Here is an 18,326-nt window from a genome sequence, read left to right as displayed (position 1 = left end):
ATTTACGTTGTTACAAGTTGGTATCAGAGCCTTGGTTTGAGGGATTCGGATGCACCTGCGGGCGTAACTGAACTCAAACTGAGGATTTGAGGAAAATTTTCAAACGATAAAAACTAACTTTTTTCTAAAAAGCAAGAGATTTTGAGACAACCAGGATAGAGCAGTGTGTACGGTCAGCTAGGTCCCGAACGGTGAACCCCCAAAATGCCCTTACGTATGTGTTATGAGATATGATATGTTATATTATGCATGCTAGAGTTGGCTAGGTGTTCATATTAGGACTAGAGTGCCCTGATTTTGTGATGCCTTAGCCTAGGAAGGAATGTGCTCTTGAGAGCGAGTAGGTAGCAGTGAGGGGCTGATGAGAGGTCTACCGAAGGGTAGCCTATGCCAGCGAGATATTGAGTACTTGTGATCTGGGATCCAAGGATGATGACTTAGGGTGAATACTGATGCGGTGTAGGCGGTAGTATAAGGGCCTGTACTACCGAAGACACTGGAGTAGTGCGCACTCTAAGTAAGAATCCTTTGGGTACTAAGGAACAAGTAGGGTCGAGATATCGAGTGTGAGCATGCTCGAATGAGTCCTTGATATTATTATGTTATATTTCAGAGACATCATGGTTGGGACACACCACAGACTTGAGGCGAGTGGTGTGAGTGACGAGGAGCTTCGTCAGATGCTCCACGATGAGGTGGCTGCGGCGATCAGGGCTGAGATTCCGGAGATGTTTGGGCCTATCAAGACCACACTGATGGAGACTTTTGATGAGCGGTACGCCGCGGTGACTGAGGCTGCAGCAGCTGTGGCTGCTGCTAGGCCTCAGGGAGGTGATTCGTTGTTGTTCCGGGAGTTCAGTAACACGAAGCCACCCAAGTTTGATGGGACGCAGGATCCGATCGCTGCGATGAGATGGATTGCTGACATTGAGGGATGCTTTTATACATGTTCATGCCCCGAGCATCTGAGGGTACGGTTCGCTTTGAACCAACTTCGTGTAACACCCCAATTCTAGTATGATATTTATATAATTATTTTTCTTCAAGTTTTAGGGGGAACTCGACGAGTCAGTAGCCAGACTCGTCGAGTAGAGACGGGATTTTGAGCACGTTTGAGTTGGCGATTCGGCGAGTCCATATTCCCGACTCGGCGAGTCCGCCAGTCTGGATGAAACCCTAATTTCAAGGGTTTGCACCCTATTTAAACAACTTTTGGGGCCTCTAGTCAGCCCCCATCACCCCTCAGAGCATCATTTCCGAAACCCTAGAGCCCTCTTTGCATTTTTGTGTGATTTTGAGTGTTTCTTTGAAGATCTTGAGAGAAAAAGGAAGGTAGATCAAGAGGAGAAGAAGGAGATCCTAGATCCTTGAGGAATTTCAGAAGATAGTAAGGTATATCTTGGCCCTTTTCTGTTTCTATGCATAAATCCCCTTTTTAAAGCCATTAAAGCTATTCTTGAACCATTTCTTGGCTTAGTAGTAGCATAGAGGACTCATTGAGATGATTAGCCTTCGGATCTAGCTAGGTTTGAGTTCCAGAAGCTTAGATCTAGTACCCTTATGGAGCCATTTTGCATGAAAGCTCTAGATCTACTTTTGTAGTGTGCTTTAAACCCTAAAACCTTCATTTGATGTTATTTACACGTAAAGTTGGAAACTTTATGTGTTAATCAAGCCCCAAGAACCCAGATCTATGAATGGAATGGACTGGTTTCAAGCAAAATCGAGTATATAGTGTTTGCATGCATAAAACTCGGCGAGTCGTTCTTCAGACTCGGCGAGTCGAGTCACGAGTCCCCTGTTTTCCCCTTTTCGAGTTATGCCGAGTGGAACCAGTGAGTGAGAGATGGACTCAGTGAGCTGGAGGGTAGACTCATTCATGGAAGAACTCGGCGAGTCGATGCCCTGACTCGGCGAGTCCCAGGCAATCTTCATGCCTCAAGAACAGACTCGACGAGTTGTTCATACAACTTGGCGAGTCACAGTCAGAGTGTTCATATGTTGAAGGAGAACTCGACGAGTTGTTCATACAACTCGGCGAGTCGGATGCAGATCGACTGAGTGTTAGTTTCGAAGAGGAACTTGTCGAGTCTATCCCAAACTCGATGAGTAGTAACGGGCTGAAGCAAGAAAGTGAGAGCCAGGACTCGACGAGTTGGTGATCCAACTCGACGAGTCAGGTCAACTGAGTGTTGACTTTGATCGATAGGTTGATTTTGACCAAGGGTAAGATAGTCTTTTGACCCTCGGTATTATTATCAGTATTTGATTGAGGGTACTTATGAAAATTGTAGCCGAGGTGAAGCCGGAGCCGCAGCAGACAGATTCCAGAGCAGTTCTTTCAGCAGCTAGGCTATGAGGTGAGTTTCCTTCTAGTAGGAACGGGTCTAAGGCCAAAATGCCGGCCCGTTTAGCTAGCAGTAGTTTCTGGACTTCGGTCCGATGCAGTAGTTAGTATGTTTGATGCCTTCGTGGATCAGACAGGATTTATGTGTTATGTGTTCCGGGCCACGGCTCGATGCAGTATGTAGTATATCTGTGTTCATGTTAGTTGATATGTTTATGTTATGCTTTGTTCAGTTAGTTCTGGACTTCGGTCCGATGCAGTTAGTCCAGACTTCGGTCCGATGCAGGGGACAAGGTCCCAGTCAGTTTCCGGACTTCGGTCCAATGCAGGGGGCAAGGCCCCAGTTAGTCCGAACTTCGGTCCGATGCGGGGGCAAGGTCCCAGTCAGTTTCCGGACTTCGGTCCGATGCAGGGGGAAAGGCCCTAGTTAGTCCGGACTTCGGTCCGATGCAGGGGACAAGGTCCCAGTCAGTTTCCGGACTTCGGTCCGATGCAGGGGGCAAGGCCCCAGTTAGTCCGGACCTCGGTCCGATGTAGTGGGCAAGGCCCAGTATGTGATTTATATGTTTGTATAGTATGTGGTAGTTTTGGGGAGCTCACTAAGCTTTGTGCTTACAGTTTCAGTTTTGGTTTCAGGTACTTCCGCAAGTAAAGGGAAGAGCTCGGGATGATGGCATCGCACACACCACAGCTTCAGTCTTTTTCCTGGGAGTTTGTTTTGATTCATAGTTTGATTTGGCACAAATGTTCATGACATTTTATTATGGGTTGAGATATTTGACACATGGTTTTATGATGTGACGATGAGTATATGATTTTTAACAAAAATTTTTGGGTCGTATTTTTGGATGTTACACTTCGCTTGGGAGCGAAGGATTGGTGAAAGTTCGTAAAAACGAGCTTCACTCTTGCAGAGATTTCAGCGGTGACCTGGGATAGGTTCACCACCATGTTCAGAGACAAGTATGTTCCCCAAGTGGAGAGGGAACGGTTGGTTCAGGAGTTTTTGACCCTCAAGCGGGGTAATGATTCGGTTACTGTGGTCACCCGGAAGTTTCATGAGAGGGCGATGTTCTGCCCTGAGTAGGTGTCTACTGAGCAGGCACGGATGAGCCGACATTTGGGCATTTTGAGGAGGGACATTCGGAGGTTCGTGTCGAACTCGACGTACCGGACATTTGCTAAGCTCCAGGATAATGCCCGAAAGAGGGAGATTGAGTTGGAGACTCAGGCCACGGAGGAGGCCGAGTCTCATAGGATGGATCGGTGGCCGGCTCAGTCTCAGCCGGCAGCCAGGCGGACCAAGTCTGCTGATTCGAGGACCTGAGGCCAGAAGGGCCGCACTTGCAGGAAGTGCGGCAAGGGTCATCAGGGGGCCTATCGATCGGGTGTTTGATAAAAATGTGGCAAGGATTGGCATATCGCCAAGGATTGCCCCAATGGGTTTATGATTTGCTTTCATTGCAACCAGACTGGCCATCGGAAGGCCGAGTGTCCACAGTTGCATCAGGGGTCAGCACATGGATCTGCACCTACTGCTAGGGTTACCGAGGTTCGACCGGTGAAGGCCAAGGCTCCGAAGGCTCGTGGGAGAGCTTTCCAGTTGACTACGAAGGAGGTCCGCGTGGCGCCCGATGTTGTGGCTGGTATGTATTCTGTATTTTTTTTTTGAGATATTGTTCTTAGATGATGATATACGTAGGTACTTTTCCTCTGAGTTCTGTACCTGCTTTGGTGTTATTTGACTCGGGTGCGAGTCGGTCATTTGTTTCCTTGGCATTTAGTCAGCACATTAGTATCTGTCGAGAGGCGTTGAGTCGACCTCTGCGAGTTTCCATAGCTGATGAACGAGCAGTGTATGCTACGGATGTGATTCGAGGATGTATCCTTGAGATCTTCGGTGTGGAGTTCCCAATAGATCTGGTCCCGATTGCGATAGGGGACGTGTGTGTTATAGTGGGCATGGATTGGTTGAGCCGATTTGGAGCTGTTATAGACTGCGAGCGTCAGTTGGTGACGATACGGGACCCCAGTGGGGGAGTGCTTATGGTGTATGGCGAGGGAACCCGATGTGGGTCAGCGTTTTGCTCGGCTTCCAGGGTGAGACAGAGTTTGCAGCAGGGCTGCAGTGGATTCGTAGCCTATGTGATGGACACGCGAATGGCTACTGGGAGGCCAGGTTCGATTGAGGAGGTTCCGATAGTGTGCGAGTTCCCGCATGTTTTTCCCGAGGAATTTTCGGGTGTGCCTCCCGAGAGGCAAGTGGAGTTTCGTATCGATTTGGTTCCGGGAGCAGCACCTATCGCCAAGGCGCCTTATCGTCTCACGCCGCCAGAGATGCAGGAGTTATCCTCGCAGCTTCAGGAGCTGCTAGGGAAGGGGTTCATTCGACCGAGTAGCTCCCCTTGGGGAGCACCGATCCTTTTTGTCAAGAAAAAGGATGGTTCACACCGGATGTGCATTGATTACCGGGAGTTGAACAAGTTGATGGTCAAGAACCGTTATCTGTTGCCGAGGATCGATGATCTGTTCGATCAATTGCAGGGGGCGTCTTGGTTCTCTAAGATAGACTTGAGTTCGGGTTATCATCAGATGAGGGTTCGGAATGAAGATATCCAGAAGACAGCGTTCAGAACTCGTTATGGGCATTACGAGTTTGTGGTGATGCCTTTTGGGCTCACCAATGCACCAGCTGCATTCATGGATCTCATGAATAGGGTGTGCAGGCCGATGCTGGATCGGTCGGTGATCGTATTCATTGATGATATTTTGGTGTATTCGAGGTCTAGAGAACAACATGAGGAGCATTTAAGGGAGATCTTTGGAGTTCTGAGATTGGAGAGGCTTTATGCCAAATTCTCCAAGTGTGAGTTTTGGTTACGAGATGTTCAGTTCTTGGGACATCTCGTCAACCATAATGGGATATTGGTCGATCCAGCCAAGATTGAGGTAGTCATGAGGTGGTAAGTGCCGAGATCGCCCACCGAGATCAGGAGCTTTCTGGGATTGACCGGTTATTATCGGAGATTTATTAAGGATTTCTCCAAGATCATCGTGCCACTTACCAAGATGACCCGGAAGGGTGTCGCTTTTTCCTGGGGTCCGGAGCAGCAGACCTCATTTGAGACACTTCGCCAAAAGTTGTGCGAAGCCCCGGTGCTCGCACTCCCGGAAGGGATGGAGGATTTTGTGGTGTACTGTGATGCATCGATATCCGGGTTGGGAGCAGTGCTTATGCAGAGGGGGCATGTGATAGCATATGCATCGAGGCAGCTGAAGCCTCATGAGTCGAGATATCCCACCCACGACCTGGAGCTGAGGGCTGTGGTGTTCGCCCTCAAGATCTGGCGTCACTATCTGTATGGGGTTCGGTGTACCATATACACGGACCACAAGAGTCTGAAGTACTTGATGGATCAGCCCAACCTGAATATGCGCCAGAGGAGATGGTTGGATGTGGTAAAGGATTATGATTGTGAGATCCTGTACCACCCGGGCAAGGCTAATGTTGTAGCCGATGCTTTGAGCCGTAGGGCGGAGAGCGCCCTGATTCGAAATGTTTGTATGAGGTTGGCAGTGATGACTCCGGTGTTGGACACCATTCGAGGGGCCCGGGTGGAGGCCGTGAGACCGAAGAACCGCAAAAGGGAGCGGGTGATCGGGCAGGTATCGGAGTTCGTTACCGATAGTCGAGGACTTATGACTTTTCAGGGCCGGATTTGGGTACCATTTGTGGGCGGAGCACGTACCATCTTGATGGAGGAGGCCCATAGGTCGAGGTTCTCGATCCATCCGAGGGCCACTAAGATGTTTTTGGACCTAAAAAGGGATTATTGGTGGCCCTGTATGAAGAGGGATGTCACATGGTTCGTGGAGAGGTGTTTGACCTGTCGTAGGGTTAAGGCCGAGCACCAGCATCCTCATGGTAAGTTGCAGCCATTGGAGATTCCCGAGTGGAAGTGGGAGCAGATTACCATGGATTTTATCACCAAATTGCCAAGGACTACTAGAGGTGTCGATGCAATTTGGGTGATTGTGAACAGGTTGACGAAGAGCTCTCACTTTCTTGCTATTAGTGAGAGCTCTTCTACTGAGAGGCTGACAGAGTTGTATGTGAGGGAGGTGGTATCGCGACATGGAGTTCCGATCTCGATTGTTTCAGATCGAGATGTGCAGTTTACTTCTAGATTTTGGAAGAAGTTTCACGAGGAGTTGGGTACGAGGCTGCATTTTAGTACCGCATACCACCCACAGACGGACGGACAGAATGAGCGGACGATTCAGACGCTCGAGGATATGCTTCGGGCATGTGTATTGGATTTCAGAGGGAGTTGGGACACGTATTTGCCCTTGGCTGAGTTTTCCTATAACAACAGCCATCACTCGAGCATTGGCATGCCACCCTTTGAGCTGTTGTATGGGCGGAGGTGTCGGACCCCCATTTATTGGGGTGAAGTACGGAAACGTGTGATGGGTAGTACGGAGATAGTGCTTCGGACGACAGAGCAGATACATCAGGTCAGACAGAGGTTGTTGACTACTCAAAGTCGTCAGAAAAGTTATGATGATAGGCGACGATCCGAGCTCGAGTTCCAGATTGGGGATTTTGTACTCCTGAATGTGTCTCCTTGGAAAGGAGTGATTCGATTCAGGAGGAGGGGCAAGTTGGGCCCCCGGTATATTGGGTCGTTTAGAGTGATTGCGAGAGTAGGCAGAGTAGCATATCGTTTGGAGCTACCTGCGGAGTTGAGCCAGATTCATGATACCTTCCACGTGTCTCAGTTGAGAAAGTGTATAGCCGACAAGTCGGCTGTAATGCCACTGGAGGATATTCAGGTGGATGCGGGCCTGAATTATGCCGAGAGACCAATCGCAATTCGGGATCGGAAGATCAAGGTTCTGAGAAACAAGGAGGTGTCATTGGTGCAGGTTCAGTGGCTGCATCGGAAAGGGTCCGAGCTGACGTGGGAGTCAGAGTCGGAGATGCGGGAGTAGCATCCAGAGTTGTTTTCGGTATAAGACTTCAAGGGCAAAGTCTGGTTCTAGTGGGGGAGAATTGTAACATCCCGGAATTCAGGTTCAACCATTTAACCCTTCATCTTTTCCAAGTTGTCATAGGAGGTCCCTTTGTGTTAAGTGCTAAGCTGGTGAGTACGCTGGGCGTACAAGGAGTACGTTGCACGTACTCGCGCGCTTATTTTGTATGCGGTTTCATCTGGGTACGCTGGGCGTACCTAAGATTACGCCGAGCGTAACCGACCCAGATTCAAAACCCTAATATGACTTGAGGGCTATAAAAGGAATGAGATGGTCTTGTCCCTCAGCCACCATCTTTCAAAAAGAAACCCTAAGAGAGTATTTCCTTCGTTTTTAGCTTGGGTGTGAGTGTTCTAAGCTTCAAAGTGCCATTTCAAGGTGGTGAAAGAGAAGAGGAGGCCATTATGGAAGTTAGAAGTTGGTGGACAAGTGTAGATCTGAGGACTACAAAGGTTGGAGCTTCTTCCTGAGGTAAAAAAGTTCAGATCTTGCCTTGTTGTTTGTGTGGTGTGCTTCTTGGACCAATTTCTAGGGTTTTTGGTCCCAAGATAGAGACTTTATGAGCAAATAGTGTCCATTGGCCTAGATCTATCATATTCCAGGACTATATGAGTTGTATGTTCATAAAAATGCAATCTTGGACGTGAATGTTGAGCCACGCATGAGATCTAGACTTTTGGAGGAGAAAGGAAAGGTGTTAGAAGGTGTGGGAAACCTTTATAGTCATGCAAAGGCTTAAAGGTTTCGACTTTATGGATTAAGGGGTATTAGAATGGCCAGATCTGAAATGTGGGGTGATGTCTTAATTATTTAAGACATTAAAATGAGGAAGTAAGAAACTGGGATGTACGTTGGGCGTAATCCCAGTATGCGTCGTGTAGTGGGTCGCTTCCCCCATTTTTGGAGTGCAAGGGTACGCCCCGCGTACAGGAGTTGGTACGCCCTGCGTACTGTTTGTTGTTGACTTTTTGTTGACTTTTAGGGTTTTGGTCAACATGTGGACATTGAGTCAAGGAGGGGTAAAATGGTCTTTTACCCTTCTGTGGGATTGTGGAAAGGGGTGTAGCATAGCCTTGAAAGCCGTTAATGATTGGAATGATTATTTGTTGTGATTAGGCGCCGCTAGGTCGTCATTTCGACATTCAGAGATATCGAGCACGGGAGATTTTAGACATCGTACGAGGTGAGTCTTCTCACTATACTGTACCTGGAAGGGCACTTATGTGAGACCGGAAGGTCTGGTATGCTATGAGATATATGCATTGTATGCTATGAGTTGCATGTTTCATATGTGTTATGTATGTGATATGTGTGTTATGCTTGATATGGGCCGGAAGGCATTATGATATGGTCCGGAAGGCATTATGATGTGGACCGGAAGGTCAAGGAGTTATGGACCGGAAGGTCGACACGAGTAAGACCGAAAGGTTTACCGGGTTGGGACGGAAGTCCCCTGAGACACATGGACCGGAAGGTCGTGTGGAGTATGGCCTGGAAAGGCGTATGTGTGTAAGTGGTATATTGGGGAACTCACTAAGCTTCTTGCTTACAATGTTTATGTGTAATGTGTTTCAGGTACTAGTGAGGACCGTGAGAAGGCGTCGGCATGACTCGTACACACACGCAGACGGATTTGGATATGATTGATCTTGGGGGTTGATATGTTTTGTATTATGACTATGTTACATTGGATTTGATGGTTGTCTTAAATGAAATTATGTTTTAAAGAAATGAAAAATTGTTTCGAAAATTTACATTGTTACAAGTAGACCTCACTTGGTTTGTTGAATCTATGGTAGATAAGCTTAAAAATCTCTGTTCGAAATGTCGGTAACAAGAACGTCTGAATTTCACTTTCCGAAATGCTTATTTTGATTTTGGGTGTGGGCCCCATATATATAGCATTAGGCTACAATAGCTAGCTTGACTCGTGTTTGTTTGTTTCGGAATGCTCATTCCGGAGAGACTGGTTAGTTTTTTTAATTGTTATTATTTTAAAAATAAACTAAAATATGGTTAAATTACTAAATTTCTCTAAATTTAATATATTTTAATGATATGTTTAATACATATAAAATACTAATAATTAATTGTTGAGAAAAAGACAAAATTAGCCAAATACACTAATCATCTTATAATTTTAGCCAAAAAAATCGAAATTACAAAAATAACCACTGAATTCGCAGATGGAAAAGCCCCATCTGCGATTTTGGCTTTCCATCTGCAAATGTACAAGTGTCTAAAGCACATCTATGCTTTAGGCACTTGTACATTCGCAGATGGAAAAGTCCATCTGCGATTTGCACTGTTCATCTGCGATTTTTCGTAGAAAACTCTATAAAACGTTTTTTTTCTTCATTTTTCACTCTTCAATACAGAAAAACTCTCTCTCTCTCGGGGATTCCTTTTGACGATTTTTTGAATAAAATGGAAGATTATTTCAACAATCCCATAAATATTGTTAGATTTTAACTCTTTTTATGTTTTAATTAACATTTATTTAGTATATGTCTTTATTATTTTATTATTTATTGTATTAATTAGTGAAAAAAAATGAAATTATATTGTTTGTGATAGAGTAATTTTGTTGTATTTGATAGTTTTAATATTTGTTATTAGTAAACTTGGAGTTTAAATGCTATTTTGTTAGTGGTTGTATGAATGTACAAGTAGAGACTGTGTAGAGTGTGCATCGGACGGTTGTACATTTAGTAAAATGGTTAGAATATGCTAAGTTTTTTTAAGTTATTAGTTAAATAAATTGTTAAAATAATGTTTAGAATATGTTTTGGTTAGTGATTTAAGTTGATAAATTGATGTAGCATGGTTAAATATATGTTATATGTCGTTTGTATAGTTGTTGTATAACTTGAAAAATTTATATTCGTATCGTATAATTGTTTTTATAAATTGAAAAATGGTTAAAATATTGTTTACAATATGTGTAGAATAGTCGTTTGTATATTTGTTGTATAAGTTGAAAATTTGAATATATTTGTTGGTGAAGTATAAAAAATTTTATAGTATGTTTAGAAAATTTTATAATATGTGTACAATAGTCGTTTGTATATTTGTCGTATAACTTGAAAATTTGTATATATTTGTTGTTTTAGTAGAAAAGATTTTATAGTATGGTTAGAAAATGTTATTTTATATAATTTGAAAGTTAAATTTTTTTTGTATATTTGTCGTATAACTTGGAAAAATGTTAATTTAGTTTGTCGTTTTAGTTGAAAAATTGTTTGTTTATATGGTTAGAAAATATAATTTTATATAATTAGAAAGATAAAATTGTTTGTATATTTGTCGTATAACTTGGAAAATTATTTATATATTTGTCGTTTAAGTTGAAAAATTGTTATTGTATGTTATTGTTTTTTAGCGTAAATATATAAATTATTTATTAAATATTTGTATTTGCATTGTTATTATTGTTTATGTTATTATTGCACTTAATAATCATATATTTTAAAATGAAATATTTGCTTAGTTCTCTAATATGTTATTGTGTTTTGTGCAGCATGATTATAATAATTTCAATGTGAAAGCAAATGTAAACTTAAAATGATCGGGGTGTAATATATGAGAAGTATTTGAAGTGTTAGATGATGTCAGGCGTGATATATTTAGAGATACCGTATTTGGTTACTTGTTGGACGTCCCTCGTTTACAAGGGGACATATTGTTGTTCCACAAAATGTTCCTTCATCAGATACGGTCGAACGCTGTTTTATCTCCAGATAGAATAAAACGGTTATATTTTAGAGTAGGCGATACGAAAATGGTATATGGGCCGGAAGAGTTTTGTTTGATAATCGGCTTCAATTTGGGGGAGTATCCAAAAACCATCGGGAAAAAAGTGTCAGAAAAAATAGTTACTAGTGAAAAAAAGATGTTTATTGTGTGAGAGGCTATTTCCGAACTATACAAATAGTTCGGTGAAAATCGACGACCTGAAAAGTTTTATTTTAAATCAACCATTCTTAGAAGTTGACGACGCCGATGCAGTTAGAGTATGTTTGATATACATTTTGTGTGAATGTTTTTTGGGAAAAGAAATAAATGATTGGGTGCCACAAGATTGGTTTTTTTGCTGAGAATTTGGATGTCTGGAACATGTATTTTTTGTTTATTTTGAAAGTTTTATCTTATTAATGTTAATTTATATTATAACATTTTTTTTTTGTTTTGTTAGTTTCGCTTGGGGTAGCTATCTCCGGGATTTTACGTATGATGACCTTGAGGATACATGGAACAAGATAAATAAATATTTATCACTTCTTGAGCGTCGTCAAACTTTAAAATACTCCGTCTCAGGATTTACGGCTCCAATAAGGGTATAAAAATGTACTTATATTTAAATGGTTTTATTGTTATGTTTTTTATTTTAATTTTAACTTTTATTACTATAATTGTAAAAATTGTAGATATGAATATATGAGATGCTTCCGGTTGTTCGTGCATGTAGATTTGTATTGAGAAAAATAGAGACATGCCTCGAATGAAACAATGGAGTGGGACAAAAAAATTGAAATGGGTTGATGTGAACAAGATTTTTTTAAAGATACAGGTTTATAAATATTTTTTTTATTATTAATAAACTCCATTATTATACTTTTATATGCGTTTTTAATATGTTTAATTTTTTAGGAGGGACAACCGTCAAGACAAAACATGTTACCGAGTGATGGGGAGATAACATCTTGTTATTATATTTCATTTCAAGAGTATGTATATGGTGAACGGAAATCAGTTTCATCCCCAGTACGTGACCATTTTAGGAGACAAGACGAATCTTTGTCTAGTATGTCGTCCAATGGTCGCTCTCATGGTAGAGGTAGGGGCAGTGGGAAACACAACCTAGAGGAGGTGTTGAAACGGCTACATGCACTAGAGCAACATGTGTTTACGAACCGAGAACCTGAAGAGGTTTTTGTTGAAGAAGTGAATAATGAAGATTTATGGAATAACATCAATTTTGAGGAGCCTGCAGTATTCCAAACAAAATTTGATGAACGAGTTAGTTACACGCAACATTATTTTTTTTATTTTATTAACATATATGAATATTTGTGTTCATATTTTATATTTAAAAATGTAGGTTGTACAAGATGAAGTGATGAATAAAAATAATACAACTGAAAATAATTTTTGTGATATTGAAGACGACAAGGTTGTTATAGATATTACATTTACGATTTTAATAACTAAATTTTAATGTGTCTTTCGTTAATAAGTATAATGTGTTATTTTTAATGTAGGAGTTGGAGGAGAGGAATGACAATGCGGGGAACAAATTTGATGATGATGTGTTTGATATAAATGATTATAATGAAGCTAAAGAGGCTCTTATACTTACATTTATTTTAATTTTGTTTTTAGTAGATTGAAACATTTATTTAATTAGAGATTATTGCTTATTAAATTAGGTGTCGGGGGAAGATGAAGTAATAATTACGAGAAATGTAGATTATTATGATGCTTATGGTTTTGATGGCAAAGAAGTTACACCCAATAAACCGAGGACTCGAAAACCATCACAGTATTTGTGCCTTCCTTACACCGAGGTATTCGTTTAATTTATAAACTTATATCGTAATAATAGAGTATTATGTTTATGTGAATTATCTGAAAGATAGAGATTTAAACATTTGAATATTGTTTTTAGTTGCACACGACACTGAAGCAAAAAAGAAGAGCAAAAAAGAAGGTTGATATCAAATCAACAAGCCCCGTTCCTCCTACAGCTTTTGCTGTTGTTCACGACTTCTCCGTGTTGCGCCTGCAACCTTACGTAGCAAGCGGTGAGGTTGTCAACCACAATTATTTATTTCATTCATATAATGTCCAGCATCATTTGTTTAATTCCGTGTTAGATATAGATTTTCGGAGCGCCTTGTTTGGGCATACACACGACGGATGATTGGAGTCATCGGTAAAATAATTGTTAATTTATTATTTTAAAAATAATTTGTTTTTTAGTCAATAACAAAAGTATCATAATTTTGTGCAGCATATAACCATTTGGTATAGACTACTGATGGAGAGACGGTTTGATGGCGACCGACATACAATAATGCCTCCAAATTTTTTTGTTTGCCATGCTTTGGAAGAAGGGCAGGATTGGAGGGCATTTATGGCTGGTATTGCTACGTACCCCAACTTCATGGTTGCTTAGTGGGATGTCGATACGGTAAACTGAATTGTTTATATTGAAAATATTATCGTTATTGTCGTTATGTTTTTGTATTGCGATATAAAAAAACATAATTTTATTTTCTAATTCTTATACAGGTCCTATTGTCGATTCATTCATCCCTTAATCACTGGCTATTTGGGGAACTACGATTGGCGTCAATGGAAGTCCATATTTATGACAGTCTCGGTAGAGTGGCTTATGAAAAACTCAAATCTGATGGAACCTTTACCAAATTTGAATCTCGGGTGGCAAATTATTTAGACAAGATTAACTATTGGGCCCGGAGGAACATCCCAAAGATTTTATTGAATATGTAATTCATTTATGAAGAAAATGTTCCCCAAAAAAGTAGTCTTTTGGGATATTGCGGTGTTTTTGTTTGTATGTTTATGGAACAATTAGTTTCAGGTCAACCAATACGTGAACTTATTGACCCAAGGAACGCAGCTTTAGAGTTTCGCCAACGGATGGCAAAATTTTATTGGGGGTCGAGTCTTGGTCCTATGTAGTTGGATTATATTTTTGTATATGTAAATTCATGTTGGATTTGATTATTAGTTTATTTTTAGTTTTAACATTACAACTACAAACGAGTACACCATTAGTCTATTTTTAGTTTTAACGTTACAAATACAAAAGTTTAAACATAACAACAATTACAACAAATTAATGACCTACTAATAACTTATCAATACTTACAACATAACAACGACACCAATATTTGTTTTAACGTTACAAGTACATTGTTCTAAACATAATAACAAATACAACAATTTATTGACCTAACAACTTCAAAACTATCAAAACAATATTAAAAATCTTACAACTTGTAAACAAGAACTGCCAAGAACAACACCCAACTACAAACCAACACTATCTTTAACTTCTTATTTTCTGATTGAAAGAGCTTATTAGAGTTAGCTACTTTAGCTATTACCATAGATGATTGGTCCTTCTCTTCATCAACCTAACTGATAAACCCGCATTTTGGTCCCTGTAAATTTAAACATTGACAGTAAGAACTGTTGCCATGTAAACATGAGGGTTTAAATATGAATGACGTTAAGAACATGATACCAAATATGGGCAAGCGTAAAACAATCTTCTTGGGTTTTTAGCTATACCCGAAATCCTAACGATACGTTCACCTCCGCAATTACAGTATACCATTAGCCTTATTTTTCTATTAAATAGGAGTTACTTTCTCAGATAAATTTCTGAGAATGACTTTACATCCATTTATAGAAAAAAATTTATCATAGAAAATTATGTTTGACTATGAATTCAAAAAGTTGAACTATGAAATGCAGACAAGTACATTGTCTTGTCTTGTCCTATCGATCAATGATGTTTGACTATGAAATGAATTGGTTTGACTATGAACTCAAAAAGTTGAACTATGAAATGCAGACAAGTACATTGTCTTGTCTTGACTTGTCTTGTCGATCAATGATGTTTGACTATGAAATGAATTGGTTTGACTATGAATTCAAAAGGTTGAACTATGAACTGCAGACAAGTACATTGTCTTGTCTTGTCGATCAGTGATTTTTGACTATCAAATGAACTGGTTTGACTATGAATTTAAAATTTTGAACTATGAAGTATGAAATGTAGAGAAACACTAATTTCAATATAATTATAATTGCATTTTTGTGATGATTGTAAAACACTTTCATTGGTTGTGAAAATGAGTACTTACATTGAAAGAAGTTTTTCTCAGCTACCAATATTCTTGCATAATCTTCAAAGAACAAATCCTAATACCTTCACAGCCATTAAGAAAACGGATACCAACCGCTTTCAATTATGTTTTGTGGCTTTAGTTTGCGTGGTATAACATATTTGTTTTATTGAGTTATATAATATTTCTTGGTAATGTATCTCGTTTACTCTTTACTTATCACTAATATATGTTTGTTTTTTTATGCAAATTCGTACCTTCCTTAGGTGCATGATACCGTTAATATATGTGGGTTATTTACCCCTAATTGGCAACTATCTAACAACAATGTACTTCACCGTGGCTTTGGATGGAAACCATGAACCCCTAATCTTAGCAATTGGTTTGGGGACCTTAGAGTGTGAAGAATCATGGAGATGGTTCATGATGAAGTTAAAAGAGTGTTTAGGTGAGGATACAGAGGTTGGTTTCATAAGCAACCTATGTGATAAAATATACTTTGTTGTTCAGAGTGTCTACCCAGATTCGTATCATGGATATTGTCCTAAAGATATAGCCAGAAAAATACGAGATTTTGTCGGACATAATGATACGGAAGTTGAAACGTTGTTTTGGAAGTCATGCAATGCATATAGTGTTCATGATTTTTATTTGTGTCTGGAAAGGTTGCAAAATGTCTGTAGGGAACCACCTTTTTGCACCTTGCTTAGGAGTCCAATTTTCTGGCTTGACGATATAGCAATTTGAAAATGGACACGAGCATTTTTCCCAAAAGTACGTTATAATGTTAAATCGATTGATGTCCCTGAAATATTGAAAATTATATCCACGTCCACACGTGAGTTTCCTATAACAACGATAATTGAGTTAATCAATACGTCGATACAAACAACGTATGCTGAACGGGCTGAAGTGGCAGGTAACTTTATACTAATATTTGGTTTTTCCTTGTATTATTATTTTAAGTTAACAAATATTGCAGAGAGGTTGTCTGGTGGGGTGACCCCTTATGTTGAGATTAAGGTTCAAAAGCGGATAAAAAGTCTTATAATTGGGTGGCAAAACGTTTGTATGCAGATACATTTGAAGTCGATAACAATTTTGGCACCAACAAAGTACAATTTGAACGTAGGGTATGTAGTTGTGGGAAATGGCAAAAAAGCGGTATACCATGTGGCCACGCTATAGCATGTCTAAGAACCCGTACGTCTGAATCCATTCACGAAATGGTTGATTATAAGTTTTCTGATGTCGTGTACCATGTCGCATTTGGATCTGAGTCGGTGAATTATGTACCATCACATGTGCACTGGGAAATTCCAAATGAAAGGGTGGTCCTGTTACCTCCCTAAAAGAAGTAGTTATTCATGTACCCCGTTTGCATTTTATGTACAATGTTGCATTTTATGTTATGTTATGTACTAGTTATGGGTTAATGTTTTAATGAATTGATTATGGACGTCTAATCTTAATTCTTTTTTAATTGTCATTGAGGAAACAACATACATTAAAAGTAAGGGAGATTTAATAAGTACTGACAAAACACACGTATAAAAATAAGCAACGAAACTCACGAAAAACACACAACTTAACCAACATGCATATTAAAAGTGAGGGACATTCTTTAAAAGATTCCATGCATCTCCATGGGTAAACTCTCTACCATCAGATTCGAAACGATATAGTTCCAAAGCCACCTTTATGAGAATGTCTTCATCCATATTCGCATGTTCATTATCCAGCTCGTTATAAATACGTTGAAAATGCTTGACCTTTTTTTCAAATCCATAAACTTCGCTTTGACATCTCTTCTTCTTCGATATTGAGTACGCCCCATTTGATGGTGAAACAAATGACAGACACGAGACCAAAATGATCCAACACGAACTTCTGGCGGACCTGGTGGAAAATCGTCCTCTACAGTTACAATCCAAGCTTGAACCAAAGCGAACTCCTCTTCATTGCTCCATCTAAGTGGTACGGGTGAGTCCATAGTTGCAAGGGGAAAAATTAATGTGATACAATTAAAAAGGGTATGAACAACTATTATAGCGACTCGTTATTTTCCCAATGCAATGGCTTGTCAACTCAAGTAGCAGTGTATTGTGTTGTCATTCGATGCAATGGCTTGTCAACTCAAGAAGCAGTGTATTGTGTTGTCATCCCGATGCAATGGCTTGTCAACTTGAACAGTGATCTGTTGTGTTCTCAGTTAGTACATTGCGTTCTTCAGTTAAGTTGGACTATGAATTACAAACATAATAAGAAGATTGGACTGTGATATTGTGTATAAACTACTATAAATAGAATTTTACTTAAAACAACATTTTAATAACCGATGTTACAATTATTCATATATTATTTTTGAATATTTACTGTCTTTATTTCACTAAATATGAGTTCAATACCATGGAGCAATGAGGAGTTCTTGGTTCTTACACATGCATATATTCATATGTACGAGACCAACAAGTTGAACGATCCAATGTTTTGGACTCGTGTAACCAATATCTTCAATGCTGAAAACCGAATGACTAAAACAAACGATCGTGACGAATTGGACATCTTAGCAAGATGGTATGAAATGAAAACTTAAGTTCTATTATTCAACGATCTTTATACCAAAATTGACGACGCTCGTTTAAATGCTTCTGAGGACGTCATCTTGGAAGCTGCTAAGGAGGAGTACAAGTCATTAAGTGACGGATCCGAATTCCAGTTTCAATCACCTTGGAATATTTTGAAATATGTCCCGTTTATTTAATATGTATTTCTATTTAATAGGTGTGTACTAGGTTATTTTTGTGTATTACGTTTGTATTGTAAGCACCTCCTCTGTTTAACTTTAATAGATAAATGTTGGTTTCATTAGTGTTAACGACAGTATACAATACATTACTAACAACATATCCATGAACCATTAAACTTTAAACTTTAAACATTACAAATATTCCAACTCTACGCCTTAAACTTAAAACATGAAACTAACAACCATTAGATGAAACATTAAACTTAAAACATTACTACAAACAAAGCATTTAAATAAAAAACAGGTCCAT

The sequence above is a fragment of the Lactuca serriola genome, chromosome 7 (genome assembly GCF_051521515.1).
Source record: "Lactuca serriola cultivar US96UC23 chromosome 7, Lser_US96UC23_V15, whole genome shotgun sequence".
Classification (NCBI taxonomy): Eukaryota; Viridiplantae; Streptophyta; class Magnoliopsida; order Asterales; family Asteraceae; genus Lactuca; species Lactuca serriola.
Note: the sequence above shows the minus strand (reverse complement) of the source record.